We start from the raw sequence: 18,735 nt of genomic DNA, 5'->3' as shown, positions 1-18,735 counted from the left end.
CCTTGTAAAAGGTGACATTCACAAAGCAGGAGTCCTAATTCAAAAATAAGAGCAAAACAACAAGGAACATAAATTTAGGTGCATAGGAAGCAGGCTTTCTTGTTTTACTTACTTTTAATGATGCATTACTGACTACAGATCTTGGCTAGAGAGCCCAGAGTTGCTTTCAGCACTAAAGGTATTAATACTGAAGAGGGAAAGTTTTAATTGCATGTACTAATAGAAAGCAAACTATAAAAATGGATTTTGTTATTCCCGGTGACAAAAGTATGAAGCCCTTCTGCTTCCTACAAAGTCTCCTAACACCAAGTCACCACTTGGCCACAAGACACAGCTTTGTGCTTTCCTGAAGGGGGTACTCTCCAAGCATAGGTACAAAGGTGTATAACTTCAAGGGCACCAGAGATACAGATGCACACCAGATTTACCTAGATATACCATCACCACCAACAATAATGGGCTGTATTTCCTGCCCTTGAATGAGATGTGAATTATTCCTACTGTTCTAAAGCATCTGAAACTGAACAGAAGCTGTTCAACAACTAACAACTCATGTTCTAAGAAAACCCCTACCTGCCTGCTTACAGCAGGTATTCTTACCCAGTGCTGTAGCTGGCAACGGTTTTGTTACTTAATATAAAACTTTCACAATTCTTTTATATTCCTGACAAGTAAAAATAGTCACAAGACGGAGAAGAGAGAACTCTCCTAGCTGTTCGCTATCCCCCACTCACTGTGCAGTATTCACATCCCTCCAAAGTGTCTGTGTTATCTCAGAGCACTGCAGTCAGGCAGGAAAGTGGTTTGCTTGAAATCACAAAACCCTGCCAGAGAACCAGAAACTGACCCTGAGTCCCCTGACTCCCAATTTAATGCCTTACCTACAGGTACTCCTCTTCCTCTGTAGCAGTAGAGGGAACACTGCTCCTTTCAGAAGTGCTTAGTGCTAAATTTAAGTTGTAAGGATGATTTGTTGGATTAAAAGGAATAGGTCCCCCATGCTCCAGGCATAATAAACAGATACTAGCTACTTCAGGGCTAAGGCAGAAAATAACGTATATTTCCATATTTTTCCATGCACATAATACATGAAGAACAGTAGGTTCATTAGTTTCATGTGCTCCCAGCATCCAGAAGTGAGCAGTTTAACTGTCTCTCTTGTCCATGTTCAGGGCAATCTTTCACTGTATAATAAGAAAAGGGGAAATCCAAGACGTACACAGTGACTGAAAAATAATTGTGTGGCAGCACATAAATCAGCAAGAAGATTCTCCCAGAACAACTTGTTAGGAAGTGATGTGGCATTTGTAGGAAGATGTCCGTGACAGGGTTCTTTCTGAAAGCAAAATAACTGCTAACTATTTGCTCAAGTTTTCTCTTCTCCTGCTAGGTAAAACATCGATTAGAGCAGCAGCATTTAGAGTTACACAGTTCAACATTTCTAATAGCTTGAAGGCTGCTCTTTCACCTCTCTGCTTGCTTGTGTGCGAGTTACAAGTTCCTTTTCAGCTTGAATAATTATTTTCCTATGTAAGAGGTTTAAAGAAGGGAGAGTGGGGGTGGGAAAGAGGAAAAAGAAGGGGTGGGAGGAAGAGGAAAAAAGGAAGATTTCACCTTGAAATACAGAGAAATTATTCCGGATGTAAAGCCTACAAAATAGCTCTCAATCTTAGTCTTATCAGATGGAAACAAGCACCAAATTCATTGTCATAACGTGGTCTTTCTGAAATCTTTCCATATGCTGATTCTCTTAGCTTATTTTCCAAGTGACTACAAAGTGGAGGGCTATGGTCTCACAGCATAAGTGTGGCTCTACAAAACAGATTGCTCTCAAAGAGTCACTGAAAGATGTTCAGTGAACTACATGAGCATGATCCTGCAGGGAAAAGGAAAGTTCCCAGAAGAATATAAAGCTCTTAGCTCCATCACCACACTCCAACACTGGTTCTGTTGACATCACTGATAGAACTCTTCAAGATTAGACTTAAAGGTACTTAAAAGATTACTGGTTATTAGGTATTTTTTCCACTCTTATGATCTATACACACAACAAATTCAGGTCTGGATCAATGTTCGTAGCTATTTGCAGCTGTCCATCTGGTCCAGCTTGCACTGCACGACCCATTACTTCCTCTCCAAACTACTTCTATGTCACACAACGTGGTTATGGATAGGGAGAGTTAAACAGGAAAACTGATGTTAAATTTCAATTATGTCACTGTTGTTAGCAGGGCTATAACATAGCGGCAATTACTGCTTGATACGTTTCTGGTAACTAACGTTCACTTTGGGAGACACACCAAACACACCACACGTTCAAAATGCTTTATGCTATGGGAAAGAAAGGAAATTTTTCTTCAAGACTGAGAACTCACTTTCCTGCTTTCTTTTGGAAGGATTATAAATCAATTTGAACAAGATCGTCTAAAGCCACCTGCAGCAACCAAGGAGCCATAAAATCCCAGCGGAAAGAACAGACATAAACTGTGCAACCTGTCCATATTATCAGAGTTCTGAGAAAGAAAAGAAACAGAAAAGATTTGTACACCTGTTTTAAGCACCTGCCTAAATGCAAAGCTGTGGTAAACCAGGTCACACCAATATGCATGCTAATAAGCATCCTGTGGTGCTATTGAGGGGTTCAGGAGGAATCATGAAAAGCATTTAATGTTCTCTTTTCCATCTCTTCACAGCATGTGATTGTAGCTAAACTTTCCTCAGATTTTTTTTCTTCAGTTCCTCCTTTTTCTTTTTATTTTCCAATTTACCTAGAAGAATGCAAATGGCCTTTTTAATTGTTCATGAGATCTCATTAAAATTTCCTTCTGCACTCAGATTTCACTATTTTTAATCAGTTGTTTGGTCCCTTACAGACAAATCTGAGAGTCTGCATATATATATATAATTTTTTGATCTGTGGTAGAATATTGAATTTTAAAGTGAAATGATTAGAGACCTTAATTAAAAACAAGGTGTATATTTGGTGAGTTAATTAGCATTTAAAAATGGACTTTTGTTATCAAAGTTAAACTATCTGACCTCATCTTTTTATGTTCATTGTGAATTCAGATTCTCTGGAACAAGAGAATTTATAGTAGGTTATTCATTTTTTTTTCTACCTTTACTTTGCTCTCTGCAAACCATCACAATGGATCAACACTTAAAAAATAAAATAAAAAGCATGAGAATTAATGACCACATTCCCAGAATTAGCAAACATATTTCAATACACAGGGAGATGTTAATGCTACCCTTTTTCCTTTCTTCTCTGGATAGGAGAAAACCCTCTCTTCTCAAACTCCTCTTAGAGTGGGAAAAAAAGATATTCTAAATGTTCAGTTTGAGAAATGAGCAGCAGGACCACTGGCAAGAACAATTTATTTTCAGAATTTCAGATGCCAGCACTGTGAAGACTCTGCCCAAACACCCGTCAGACTTGAGAACAGCAGAGAAGCCAGGCAGTGGCTAGAAATATCTGTCAGTTCAAGTAGCAAGGTTATGAATACTGCAGAAAGAAAACAAATATTTAATGCCAGTGGAACACGCAATGCCCCTGTGCTTATATGTCTGTGTTTTCAGGGGCTGAATTAAGCTTTCAAGGGACTCCATTTTATATGCAGCTTCAATCTCTGATAAATGCATATATCCCATTTCTTACATGTGGACAACATAAAGCAGAACACAATCAAAAAGTAGGACCAACGAACGATTGTTCTTTGGTGTTATCAGCATGCCAGCACTTACTGAAACCTAATCTGGTTTGCTTCAAAGCAAAATGAAAGCAAAAGATGCTGCAGTCATAACACTTGCACCCATTACCACATATTTCTTAGAAGTTCCTTCTCTGATTCTTCATTTATTTGCTGGCTTTTTAAATTTTTTTTTTTGTTTAATAGTAGGAGGCTCACTTCAAATCTACTTTTAACAGTCCCAGAAAACTTACAGTCTAGACAGATTAAAACCATTTTCCCTTGTATCTGTGTTCTGGGCAGTTTCTTCTTTTTCTCTCTCAAAAGTAAATAATAGATACATACACACACACACACACATATATATAGACATTCTCACCAGGCCACAAGACTAGAGGGCTGATAATGATGTTGAGTGGATTAAATTACTAAGCAGATTTAATACAGTAAAAATAATATTGGTACTGGCAAATCTTTGCTGGTAGGCTAAGGACTGTGCAGAAATCTTCTGATTGCTTCCAGAGAGGCTGAGCAGCTGAAAGCTGGCATTACAGGTTACACCTCCAGAACACTGAAATGACCTGTGATTAACTAAGGTCCAGTGGCATAAACAGAAAGCTAAAAGATTGTTCTCACAACATCTCTAAAGAAGTCTGTGCATAAGCAGGAATACATTTTTCACTGGAAATCATTATTTGATCACATGAGGCTGGGAAAAAAATAAAAGTGCAAAACACAGCCAATTGTTGTGCGTTAATTTGGCTACTGTCTTCAGTAAACATCTTGAAGACAATTAAATCTAAGACATGTATTACTTGTCTTTCACTTTGATACTGATTATTGTTCTTTTATTTCTTATTTTGACCTGATTTTGTGAAATAAGAGTAAATACTGTTCCAACAACAGTATACAGATGCTCAGACATTCCAATATCTACATGAGTCCTGCAGGCTCAATTCAGTAGCATTCAAGTAGATTAGTTACATTGCCTGAAACAAGACTGAACATACCAGCATGCCTGTTTTTACAGCATTCTGTGTATGAGCATGATGGCAGTGGAGTTCACTATAATATAGGAAGAATCAGTTCCTATAGTGTTCATAAATACATTTAAAAAATTCATTGTAATATTTAGAATATCTATAAAGATCCGTCTATTTCTATGAAGAAAATTAAAAACCCATCTATACCTATATCCCCATTTTTTTTAAGCACTCTAGAGTATCCGAAGTGTTTTATAGAAATAGCTCACTTGTGTCCTACCTGTGATTTCAGAGCTCTTAAATTCTGCTACCTAGGGGCAGCAGAAATACATATACTGCTCAGGGTGCCTATAAAGAACCCAATACATTTCTTAACTGTAAAATTAATCTCAAACCTTACTGAAAAGAATAAAACACACTCAGCATTTCAGTCATCTTTTTATAAAGTCTAAAAGAAAAGAAAATAAAGAGAGGAAGAAAGGAAAGAAACGGGCAGGCCACAGATGAGATTGTGTTCTTGCCACAAAGCCACTGGCACTAAGTCAGTGTAGTCCATTCAGAGCCATAAAAAATTACAAATCTCTAACTCAGTTGTGGGGCACAGGGTCTGATCTGAGTTCTGGTAAACACATGAATATCCAGGAAAGTTTCTTTCCACAGCAGGATGAAACTCAGAAACACATCCTTCCTCCCCAAACTGTGCTTTCCACAGCATAGGAAGACAGTCATGCAAACCAACGTTCAGCATGTTTAAGAGCATTATACAAGCAGAAACGTCCGGGAACAATGAAAGGCAGGAAGAAGTTCCTGGTTTTCAGAATCAGATATGCTCTCAAACTTTTCATGACTTTAAAACAACATTTATAGTATGCCTATTGCAATATCTAAAGTAAGAGTCCAACCACAGCCTAACCATAGTACCCTAACAACCCTCTGCTAAATCATATCCCTGAGCACCACATCCAAACAGCTCTTAAACACATCCAGGGATGGCAATTCAACCACCTCCCTGAGAAGCCTATTCCAGTACTTAACTACCCTTTATGTAAAGAAGTGTTTCCTAATATCCAACCTAAACTTGATTCCTGAACCAAAGTCTTGGGGAAGGGGGATGGGGGGGGAGAAGTTATATTTTCCTTGAGTTAGTTAATGTGAATGAGAAACCCTGCTGGGAGATAAACACCTGTAATTGTGTTATTGGCTTGTGCTTTAGCTTGGTGACTGACAAAGCATACATGATGTTGCATGTTGAGTACGGCATTTGAAATCTGCCTCTAACATCTCAATTTTCACTCTTTGTTAACCTTGGAGATAATATATTCTTCAGAATCACAAAATTCAAAGCTCAGAGCATATGTTGAGAATATAATATCTTCCCAGCAGAGAAATCTTGTTTCAATATCTCCAGGCTCATGTAGTCATAAGCCCATTAGTTATTAATTGCGTATGTTCTAATTAAATGGGACATATTGGCAGATAGCAAAATCCAAACTAAGGCAGACTATAATTACTACAACAACAAAACCACAAAAATCATCAAGAAACCAGGCAAAGAAGAAGCCTAATTTAACCCGATTTCAAACTACTCAGTAATAATTTTTATGTATTTTCCTACAGAGAGTTGATAATTCAAATGAGAAACAAAGATTAAAACTTTAGCAATTATTGCTTGGGAGGGAATGAAAATCTTATGGTGTACTGTGGTACCATTAAGAGTAAAGCACAGATTTTCTTCAAGAAAACCAAAATAAATTAATAGAAATCCAACACCCCAATACTCAAATAAAAGGCATTTATATTTTATAGTTTTTAAACAAAACTATTTTGGAGAAAGCCATGCCTTCCATTAAAGCCATGAAAGGCAATAGTATAATTACTAGTGGGGAAAATAGTCAAACTGTCTTTTAGAGACAGTAATGCTGAGGGATAGATAGCATTTTCCATCTCAGTAATGCCTTCCGTACATCAGTATCACTTTCAAGTCTTTCTGTCTCTTTCTGCTTCTCAATTTTGTTTTCTCTGCAAGCTATTTCAAGGTCTTCCAATAGGTAGTTGTGTAATGACTGCTAGATCAGTTCATGGGTTTGACCACTGTTTCTAGATATTATTACAATAGCATCACAGTTTAACCATGCATCTCTGGTCTTTCTTTCCCATTCTCCACCCCTATTATGATAGCTAAGCATTTCCATTTATTATGCAGACAAGATGCTACAGAGGCAACTTATTTGAAGACTGTCATGGAAGAAATAACTGAGCAGATCAGCTGAACTCAAGATGCATAAGATGCTATAGCAGTCTTGTTCTGCACTCTTTATGCTCACTTCTATAAATGGACTTTAAGTACTGACTCAAGATCATTCTGAGATTGTACCAGATCTCTTAGGTATAAGGAAAAGTGGAAGAAGACTGCATAGGTCAACCAAGCCTTACAACAAGGGCAATTAATTTATCAGATAACAGACAGAAAATCGCTTTCTGGAGCATCATGGTGTCAGACAGATATGCTAGGACTGCAGTTATTTCCCAGATTCAACAGGCTTGCTCTCTTTTAGAAACATGCTAGAAAAAGCTAAGCCTAAATGAATTAACATCTTCTGACACACAGTGAAGAACTGTGTGTAGAATTATTAATGAAAAGGTCAATTTGCACCAGTTTGAGTATTAGGAATTGTCAGCTAGATTCATGGCCATCTGTGGTATGGTATCCATTTGGGTAACATCCTACCAGAGTGGACAAAAAACAACAACAAAAAAAAACAACCCCCAAAAAGTCTTACACACAAACAATTAAATTTACACATATTTTTTCCTCAAACATGGAAAAATTAAATATGAAAGGAGTAGCAAAAAGAAAATCCATTTTCACTATGTCTTTAAAAATAAAAACAATCTAGTCAGCCTGCACTTCCACAGAGACCATAAATATCCAAAGAATTCATAGTGCTTTCAGGCACATCAGCTGACCAATCTTTAAACAGCAACATTAGAACATACATACTTAATTGCAATTGTGATTTTTGAAGATTGTTTTCAAATCTGGATTTCATATATGGAGTAAACCTGAAGTTTCTAAGGAAGAGAAATAAAACTGAAAACTAATGCTCTGTTTTCTGTTATTGTAGAGCCAGATTTCAAGGTATAAACTGTGAACAAGTGAGAGAAGTGGTCTGTAAGAATAATTCAGGTTGTTTGGAGATTAAAAACAAAAATATACCTCATTGTCCATAAGTTTTCTATTACAACTGCTATCTTCAACAAGATTTGGAGTTAGATTTTGTAGGAATGTATAATGGCGGATCATTCCAAGCGGTATAGACTTAATTTGTGAGAGCGTGGGCTGGCCTTAAGTTAGCATATTGAGTAGGAAGCGCCTTTCTGGAATTTCCTGGATATCCCAAAGAATGTTCCCTAAGGACCACGCCAGCCAATAGATTGGGACAATGAAAGTCATTTGTGGCTATTTGTGGCTCATTTGGACAGAGAGCACCCTCATTTTGTACATCAGTTTAATTTTACTAAGATTCAAGAAAAGCAAGAGGATCCCTCCTTGCCCTCAAAGTTTTGGGGGAATAAAATAAAAAGCATCAGAAAAGAACACAGCAAGAAAGTTTCCAGCTTGTTCAAAATATGAATTATAATGACAAATTAAAGAGGACAGTAGACCTGTCTATTAGAACTCCCTTGAAATACTGAAAACATGAAACAACATAGGACAACCTTCTGTTTTTATTCCAGATTTACAAGTTTACAAGAAAGCAGACAGCACTTTGTCTGATCAACCTGAAGTTTTAAATCCACCTAAAACCAAAACAAGAACTAATATCAGCAAAGCAAATAACCACAACTACTCTCTTAATTTGAGATAACTCCAGTTCAGCGTTTCAGGTCCTGTGGTTGAAATGTTTGGCATTTATTTAACTGACAAATGCGAGCCTTTGTCTACATTTATTGTACCATCAAACCACAAATTCTGATCTATTCTTGTGAAAACATAATTTCACAAATGGTTAATTTCCCATTCCAGAGAAGACTGCAGAAAACACCAAGAGCTTAAAAGGTAATTCTGATGATTTAATCTCTCCCATTCTGAATAAATATTACACAACATCATAATATTTTTCTAAAGAATTGGACTAGAACAAAATGGAACCTCTAAAAAAATACAGATTGTCTATTCATCTCCACATTTATGCACCAACAAAACAAAGTAATAATATTAACTGTTGTTGTAGAAGTGTTTTGCACATGTAAATAGCTAGCGCTCCATTGACTTTAGTAGAGTTTTGCCATTTACATCAAAAGATGATTTTGAGGAGCTGCCAGCTACATGCATAATGACAAGGGAATTACACACGAAATAGAGAAAGGCTTTTGAAAAAATAAATGTATGTAAAATAATGCACTCAAAAAGTAAACTGCATACAATAGATTAAACAGGAAAGTAAGATGCAGTCATGACTTTCTTTCAGGCTCTACCCTTAAAGTAACTTCTAAATACATCAGTTGAGTTGCAGCACATATTGTACAGCTTTTAAACAGCATCTTGCTTTCTCTCTAGGTTCACTGTTTAGCACCTTTCCATGGGATCTGAATACATTCACAGTCTCTAGTGGCTTCCTCTGAGCTGACTTCTGTCCTGTTTGTGAAGCCTCATGTATTGATTGTACTTCCCGAGCATGCCTCTCCATAAAGAAGTTTCAGAGACTTACAATTAGAGGCTGACAGAGATTGGCTGTTTCCCAAATTCTTACCTAACAGCCTTATCCTTGCTAGATAAAGCAGATTTGTTTTCCAACATAAAACTAGCTTTCCACCCTAAGATTCTCACATAGCAGCAAAGTAGCTGTACACCTCCTCAGGTCATTCACTTGGCAGCCCACCTTGGAGGGCTGCCAAACACCCAGGCCACTTGAACAGCAGTCAGAGTCTGAGAACCAGGCAGCTAATTGGGGTGGTGACAAAAGGAGTTCTCAAAATACCGTGCAGCAGATTGTCAGCCAGAAGCACACAAGTTATTTCCTACCTAACTGATAAATGGCATTTTTTTTCTGACAACACCACAGTGCTTCTGCTTTCTCCAAAATCCTAAGATGCCTTTTTAAAAAATAAATATTATTTTATTTTTTATTTTAAATACACCGAAATCTTCAGTCTCAGATCATCTCATGTACTTCACTATGCCCTCTGTCATCTCTTGTGTAATTTTTCCTCCCCCGCCCTAGGCTGTTTCTATTTGTGCATTGCCTAGCACAGCAGAGCATTAATCTTAGCTTGGACATGAAGGAAGTATTGTAATATGAACAAGTAATTACTATTATGAATATTTAATCAGGAATACAATAAGCCATGTTATAGTCCCACTGTAAAAAGACATCAGGATAGAATCCCTGTTCATTATGCCTTATTCTTTTTGGAAGCAATTGATAATAAGAACAAAACAGGACTGTACTATGCCAGAAATTTTCCCTTGGTTTGACATGGAGTCATTAACAAACAGCACATCTGAAAAAGCAAGCATAATCACACTCCAGCTTCTTTAAGTAGCAGCAGGAATATGCTACACTCTACACAGAGAAACAATTGAGGGTCTGAAAATGAGATTACAAGGCAGGCAAGGCAACTGAACACACAGAACAGAGTGGGTCTGATCAGTGACCATAGGCAGGGCCAGGCACACACTCAGGGCACCAGGCAATCCCTTAGGAACAAGGCAAGTCTAAAGTCAAGCCAGGAAGTCAGCAAGTGTGATGAGGTCGGGACCACAGCTGCAACACAGTTCAAGCATATGTCTCCTTAGGGAGGAGCTTCTCACAAAACTCTTTTCCAGTGTAACACAGCTGCAACACTTCAGAGCCAGCCTTGAGCACAAGGGGCTAAACTCCAATAAGGGCCCTGAGATGCTCATTTTGGTTTTCTGCTCCACACAAAGCAGAGCACTTCCACCCTTTTGTGGTCACAACATCACTTAGAAAGAACAGTTGCTAGGAAAGATGTGTTCAGGCACTGAAAGTGTTCTTCAGTCCTGTGTACATCTGTAGAGATGAGTTTAACACATCTCCAGGGGAATGAGCAGTCTGGCACAATATACATCAAGACAATTTGTTTTCATGAACTGCGATGCAACTGGGTCAGCGCTATGTTCTGGTGCACTACTCACAAGACAGGCTTTGTACCACAGATAAGGACTGCCATCTTAACACAAAAGCACTACCAAAAGTTGCAAGGCTGGAGGAAGAACTGGAGCTGTTTCTTAGAGACTACAGTTGCTCTATGCTAAGCTGAACTTCCAGCCTCTACTTCAAAACAAGATACAATAGTCCATTTGCATATCAATAACACTACAGGAAGACTAAAAAATATCCCAGGCTACCTGCTGTTATGAGGAGAGAAGATGACAAGTAGGCTTCTGTGAAAACTTCTGTCCATTAACCTTTTTATTTCAGAGCCAAATAAAACTTATCTGCATGTGATGCAGCAGATTGTCAACTTACCTCTGCCGCTTCCAATCCAACTCATTCTTATGAAAAAGAAAATGAAAGAATTTAATTGAGGTCCAATGAAAAAAATATGAAAAATTAATAGGATGGATGAATACTGCTGGTAAATGAATGAATTTTACTAGAAAATGAAATTCCACACATCTTCGTTACCTTGCAGGTTGAAAAGGGATGAAATTAGAGCTCTTCCCCACATTTTTATGCAGTTCAGAAACAAAACTCTACAGGGATGGTGAGATTTTATACCATTTTGATTTAAAAGAAAAAACAACAAAACAGTAATTAAAAAGACAGTTTTCAAAGAAATATGGAAAATGTCTTTCACAAACACAAATATTGATAGAGTAAAAAATCTTTCTATAAAAATAATGAAATTAAATGTAAGAGTCACAAGTTTGGGCAAAGTTTCTGCCAATATAGGGATTGCATTAGCTCATCCTGTGCTGAAGCTGACATGATCCTTCAGCTTTGTGATGGCACAGTGAAAATAATCATCAGATCCATTTCCAACACATCAAAAAGTGGCACAGGTTAACACTGACATGAATTTGAAATTCTCATTTATCTCTGCCTTCATGGACTGTATTTCCCTCCACACAGGAGAGAGATCCTAGGTTTTCTCATTTTGCCTCATACCATTACTCTTACTCTCTCAAAAAGTGCTGTAGTCCTGCTCATTAAGTAACTGAAAATAAAAGCCATACAACTGAAAGAGGAACAATGAACAAAACCTTTTCTCTACATTATAACCACAAAACTACACCTGCTTGCAGGTGTGACCACCCCCAATATTTGAGGTCATGCACTTATATGCCCAAACCCCATTTCCACTTACAAAAGAGGAATACACAACAGCTATAGGCCTATATTTTAAAGACACTCATTCTTATAAAAAACACTAATGCTAGGAAAGAAAATACTGCCCAGTCCTTACAGCACTCTTCAAGGTAACCCTGCACACACTGAGGCACACATGTATGGCCACGCATTTAGGCATGGTCAGAGCTCGCACATTAGCCTCAGATCAAAATTACAGCTTGTGGTGCCTTCACTATAACTGCCTTTGGAAATGACCCGAGAAAGACAAATTTGATTGTCATTCTTCTCTTTAAAATGCTTGGGGTCTGGTTTCCCTTCCATTTGCTCTGGTGTAAACTAAGAGGAAATCTATTAAAGTTATCGGATTTTCATTAACATAAAGCTGCTGTAATGAATGGAAAAATTACCTTTGAGGTTCAGCCTTTTTGTCTTAGAGGGTTTCACTGACAACTTGATCCAAGCACACATACAGGTTGGGCTTGACTCATTAATACTGCTTTTCAAAGTAATGCAGTAACTTAATGGCAGAATCTAGATTGCGCTATTTATATGCGAGAAGCAATTGTGACAACATAAGGCAACACCAAAAGTAGTAGCACAGCTACTAACATCTTTTTTGTAAGAAAACAGTTAAAAACAGTGATACAGTTATTGCAATTTGACAGAATGCCAGTGTTTCATTTTCTCCTTAATAAATGAAAAAAAAGATATGGAGGAAAACTTGAGTTGCAGATGTGTTAAGTACAAAATAAAAAGAACCAAAGCTGTCTGGAATTTTCAACCTTGCAAAGTATGAATCTTGGCAATATATTATCTCAAAGACTCTAAAACCAGGCTTGTTGTTCAAATTTTATTTTGGAAAACACTTGGAAAATAATTCTAACAAAGCCAGGACTGTTCTGCCACTTCGAGAGGGAGGCAGCTTATTCTGAATTTATTTAAAAGCTCTAAAATACAAGTTAAAAAAGAATGCTAACAGACCACAGCCATTTGTTTCACTCTGTCCAGACTGATCTGGATTTCATTTCAACTTGGAATAACAATGAGTTTATAAATCCTTGGCTGCACTTCTGCAGAATTACTGTCTCTAATTTCTTCAACTTTTTTTTTTTTCTTTTTTTTTTTCCCCTCCTGATTTCCTGATTTTCAAATGAAAATCAACCTCAGAAGAGCTGAGATCTAGGATTTGCACTGGTTGAAGGGCAAGAGATGGAACAATGAGTATTACAATTAACAGCCTCTAATACAAAATCCTATGGAGCAATTTCTGCATCAGGCGCACACACAAAATACCTGTTTGAGTGATAGCCTATTTTCTAGAAAAAATTAGAACCTTCATGGAATGGAGTCATGATCTATCCAGATAAGTTCTTCCAACATAATTACACTCTCCAAAAAGTATGCTTTACTTTTCTATTGATGTATTCTCATCTAACTATTTAAATTTACCAATCCTTACCTAGCCATTTTACATATCTCCCATGTTGCATGGAGCCAAGAATGTTGGAGTTCAAGAAGTGTCTGCTCAGTGCCCTCAAAAATACAGTCTGATTTTGGTGTGATTCTCTGTGGTGCCAGGAGTTGGACTCAATGATCCCTGCAAGTGCCTTACAACTTGGGATATTCTATGATCCTATAACTGCCTTGTTTTCCTATTTAGCTCACCATTTCCTTGAACTCTTTTTGGTTTTAATGAACATTAGAATACTACTACTAAATCTGATTTTTCCCTCAAATGCAGACACTACATTTACCAGAATCAAAGTTTATGCTGTTTAAAGTAGGTCCTTTTACCACTGCTCCAGATGGATTTGCTAATCTCATTATTTACTTCTTCAAGATCTACCATCATTATTTCTAAGTCTGATTTCCAAGTACTGAATAGGATCCACCCAGTTTATTTTATTTTTTACTGAAAACACGGTCTCTATCAAAATCTCTACTACCAGTCTCCTAATAGAAAAATAATCTTCTTATACCTCAGCTGAAAACCTATGTATTATTCCTTTCTTCACATGACTACAAGACTTACCTTCAACAAAAACAAATAACATAAAAAAGAATTGCCACAATACACGCACTTCTTGCATATCTCTGATATTGTTCTCTTATCACATCAGTGAAGGGTGAAAACACTCTCAGCTCCAGGTCCCACCCTTCACTTGTGTCTTGACTAGCAGCAGCAGCACACAACTCTTGAAAACAAGGAGCTGCCACCCATGTACTCCAAAGCCTCCAGTTTAATCTGAATCTTCCATAACACTCTAAGTACCCCTAGAATATCCTCACAGGGCAGCATGCCCATCAAAGCATTGTTATGCAGGTTGCATCCCCAGCCAGCCAGCCACCAGGAAGGCTATTAGGGTGGGAGCCCCACACACTGCGGATCTCCAGACTCCAGCTCAAAAGCCTAAAAAATTTTAAAATCCAGCAAATCAAGGGACCAGCACTTGTACACTTCAGTTTCACCCCTACTAGTTTTAGCCAACAGACTGGGGACGTATCTTTCACATGGACAGAAGAAGCAGGAATGAATGGAAGACATTCAAGCACCTCAGCGTCCAAAGGGAGTTGTCTCACTTTGAATTCAAATGAAACCAGTGCTGCAAGCAAAACAATTTCAACTCTGGGAAATTTACTTATTACCAATTAGCACAAAAAATTAATTAAAGATTGACGCACTGAGGGAAAAAGAATTAAAACTTATCAAACACGCACGGAAACACTATTCTTTCCTTTTCCTGAGGCTCACTTAAGGTCCTCTCATTCCTGCAGTCCCCAGGGTATATATTCACTCCCAGGAACAAATCACTCTGTGAATGAAAACTCAATCACATGTGCCTTGCCTCCAACAGGGTGTGAAGCAAGCGTTCAGCATCAAAATGCTTGGTATAGCAAAGCTGATGGCCAGACAAGAGAATCAGTGCCAGGTTCAAGTGCATCTCAGTCTTTCAGAAGAGGCAGAGAGCAACAGTGAGTATGTAGTTCAGCTGTTGCAGCAGCAATGAACATAAAAAAAACACAACAGGATTTCTTTGCACACACAATGTCCACCCTTCTTTTTTGTTATTACATTTTTAGATGAGAATGCCAATAGTAACAATGGTATTTAATTTGGATATACAGTATCATCTATACTGTTCAAGAAAACAACTGATACAAATCAATTGCACTTGAGCTCTCACTTTATTTTAAAAGGAATAGATGATTAATAATAGCCAGATCGATTTGCTTTCATCCTGGAATTCAATAGGGGTGGGAAAACATACTTCCACCAGCACTGAACACTCTCGGGGCATGAAAGGCATTAACACAACTAAACATCTTCATGGGAAGCAGTTCCAGAGCACTCTGCAACTGCAGAATCACTGATGTGATACAATGAGGCATGAACATTCAGCATCATGAAGCCTTGGGGAGCAAATTTTGGTATCCTCAAACTGAGATATGGAGGGGAAAAAAGAAAAAAAAAAAAAGAAAAAAAAAAAAAAAAAGGAAAAGTGTGAAGATAGCTAGTTGAAGTGGCATTCCCTTCCCACTGATTTTATGTGCTGGGAGAAATGCACAAATGGTCTTCCCAGAAAGAGGTGTGTTAAGGCGTATTCACCCTCAATATATTCCCACTATCTCTGAAATGCCAAGAAGACTGACCATACCTCACACAGAAGGGAGAAAAAAAAAAATAGTAATGAAAGCAATCAACTTCCTTTTGATAAAACCAGTCTGCCACCTTTTGTCCTTTTGGAAGCAAATAAAATCCCTCAAAAAATCTCAACAACACAAAGTTTAACTGTATCAAATTTCTGTAAGTAATTTGGTGAGAATATGGTAAAAGTCATTACACGCCAAATATAAAATCTTCCTCTCGGTCTAATTTTACTCTATGCACTATCGATTACTAACAGTGGATTGGAAGGGTGATTATGTGAAATAATTCAAGTGTTCTTTCCTTGATGCCCTGATGGGTCCACATACTGGCTCCAGGGATCTGAAATCCAAACCAGTACTTTCAACTGAAACTACCACTGGTTGTGACACAGAGCTGAAAAGCAGGCGCCGTTGCGCAGGTTTGGAAGGCATAGTAAGAGCAAATCTGAGGTAGAGATGCTCTGTTTTTTGTTGTTTTTATTTTTTAAATTTCTCAAAATATTTATTTGAAATTGTTGCTTCAACAGAGCTAAGATTTAGATAGCAAAACCTGCAAAGTCCCTGGCAGTAAAGGCAGTAGCAGGCTATAATACAGCAGCACTAGAGTGTGTAATTCAGAACTCAAGATTATTTTCAAAGCAGACTTCATTGATTTCCATAATATTTAATTAACCAACTGTAGGTGTTAAATGGTTTCAGTTATTTTATTTTATTTTATTTATTTATTTTGCATTGCAAGCATAGAATAACAGATTGGGTCTGCATTTACAAAAATGATGCGAAGCTTCATGGTTTCTCTCATTTTTTTATTATTTTTTTTAATGCCATGCAATTTTTCAGTATAATTAATACAGCTTTCTTAGAGGCAGCGTCAAGAAGAACAGGCCAAAAATCTCAGCTGACACATGCTGGCATAAATTGCGTAAAAGGCAGCACTCTCACGCATTAAATAATTGTGGAGGTGTAGAAAAACTAAAGAACTTTTATAAATGCTACCCATAGGGACATAGGCACATACAACTCAAACTAATAATTAAAAAGCATCTAAATCTGTGTAGCCTGCACTCTGGCTTAGCAAAGAAGAATGTATAATCAGAAAGAACTCGCAGCATCTTCTTTGTTTTACACGCTAATCATCATGGATTCTTTCAGTATGAGCTTACCCTCAATCTATTTCCCAAAAGAATACTATAGTGCAAGTCACCTCTGATTTAACTTGAGAAAGACAGCAAGATTTAAAAATATGAATAGACAGAAAAACTAAGATCAATTCAAAGTCACCATTGTGAGATTCCTTATCCCAACCCAAGAGACCCAAGTTCTAAGACAAGGATAACCCCAACCACTTAATTTGAAGTGTTCTATAAAAGTGTGCTCTCTGTATTTGAATGTTCCAAAGTTCTCTATATAAATAGAAATTTATTTGTAGGAATGTTTTTATACAGACACTCTTGGCCCCTTTTCACCTGGGAACAGGGATATTTGTTACTCTCATTATCTACCTCTGATGGCAATGCTTTACAAGTTGCAGAAGTGCAAGCTGAACCAACAATAAACACTGGATGCAAAGAAAAGCCTCTGATTAGAACAGACTGAAGAGACCTGCAAGTCTGAAAATTGTTTGATCAGTCTATTTGGTAAAGCCTTGGACAGCAAAATAATCAAAAACACTAATCAACTTGCAACCAGAAAAAATGTTCCTCAATTTACTTGCAACCAATATACTGTCTAGAATTCCCTACCAGGTTTCAGAAGTATCCTGCCTTTAAAACTACCAAAGCAATATTAAGGAGACATGACATCTGCAGAATCCCTCCCTGGAGTGGGTCACCATCTCCTTTCATCATTCCTTACCTGAAACCTAAGCTCAGCACAGCAGGATACGAAGCATCTATTTATGCAGCACTGTTCACTGAAATATTATCATCATGTGTCAGCCTCTCCTTTTTTATTATATCTATTGTCTCCACACATTCAAGACTTTCCAAATTAGTCAACATATGCAAAGAACAGTTTCAGCTTCAGTCTCAAGTGATTTTTAGGTCCAGCTGACCAGAGCAAAGAGAACATTTAACAATACCTAACTAGCTGGAGAATCATTTATTTCTTATCTTCTATGGAAGTAAAAATTCATAAGCAACTGTCTGCTTAGTGTACAACTAGACTAAAATGAATCATCTAGATTCCAAACACTTTTGCTTTTTTAGCTGTCTTTCTTGACTATATCCTCCAAGCTGAAAACATTCTTTTCTTTAATGAAGCCAGTGATGGGAATTGCTCACTATTTACTAATAAATCTTACTCCTGTATAACACTTGACATGTGGAATATGTTCTAGCAAATCACATTTCATTTGCATGATATTAGCTGAAGCGTTAAGTTGATCTCATTAAATTGGAATGCTGCCGTATTGTGTAAATTGGTGTTGGTAAGAACCTTGAAAAACGTTCAAGGTTATCTAACCTAAAGTTTTAAGCACATGCAGCCATACTTATGAATCCTGGTGGAAGCACCCTCTGTTCTTTCTGACAAGGCTTCAAAACATCAAACACATTCACAAAGTTTAAACGAATTGTAGCTTTTCAGTGCTTTGGAGCAGGGAGACAACCTACAGGACAGACAGCAGCATCCTTCAGGCTTAGTACCCTTGGGGTCTGCAGAGAGAGACATTCAAATGCCTTTTAAATTTTTCTCCCCAGGGTTTTACTTCAATTGAGTGACTTTTTTTTTTTTTTTAGTTGATCGCCTATTTGTTGCAAGTGTGGTTAGTCAACATTAGTGGGGGAACAGCTCAAAAGTAAAGAACTTGTGTGCCCCGGTGGCGCAGTGGTAGAATTGCCGCTTGCAACACCGGTGGCCCGGGGTTCGTATCCCCCCTGTGGCACAAGTGGTAGAAGTGCTGCTTCGCTACACAGAGGGCTCGAATCCCGGGAGTTGGACTCGATGATCTCTAAGGTCCCTTCCAACTTGCACGATACTATGATACTATGATATGATGAACTTATAGTATTTCACTCACCACATCCCTTAGAAACTTTCAGTTGACATCTCCTTAACAGCATCATCTCTCACCGTAGCTGTTCACATGCCAAATAC

The sequence above is a fragment of the Excalfactoria chinensis genome, chromosome 2, assembly GCF_039878825.1.
Source record: "Excalfactoria chinensis isolate bCotChi1 chromosome 2, bCotChi1.hap2, whole genome shotgun sequence".
Lineage (NCBI taxonomy): Eukaryota > Metazoa > Chordata > Aves > Galliformes > Phasianidae > Excalfactoria > Excalfactoria chinensis.
The sequence above is the reverse complement of the archived record's forward strand: the minus strand, read 5'-3'. Positions refer to the sequence as shown.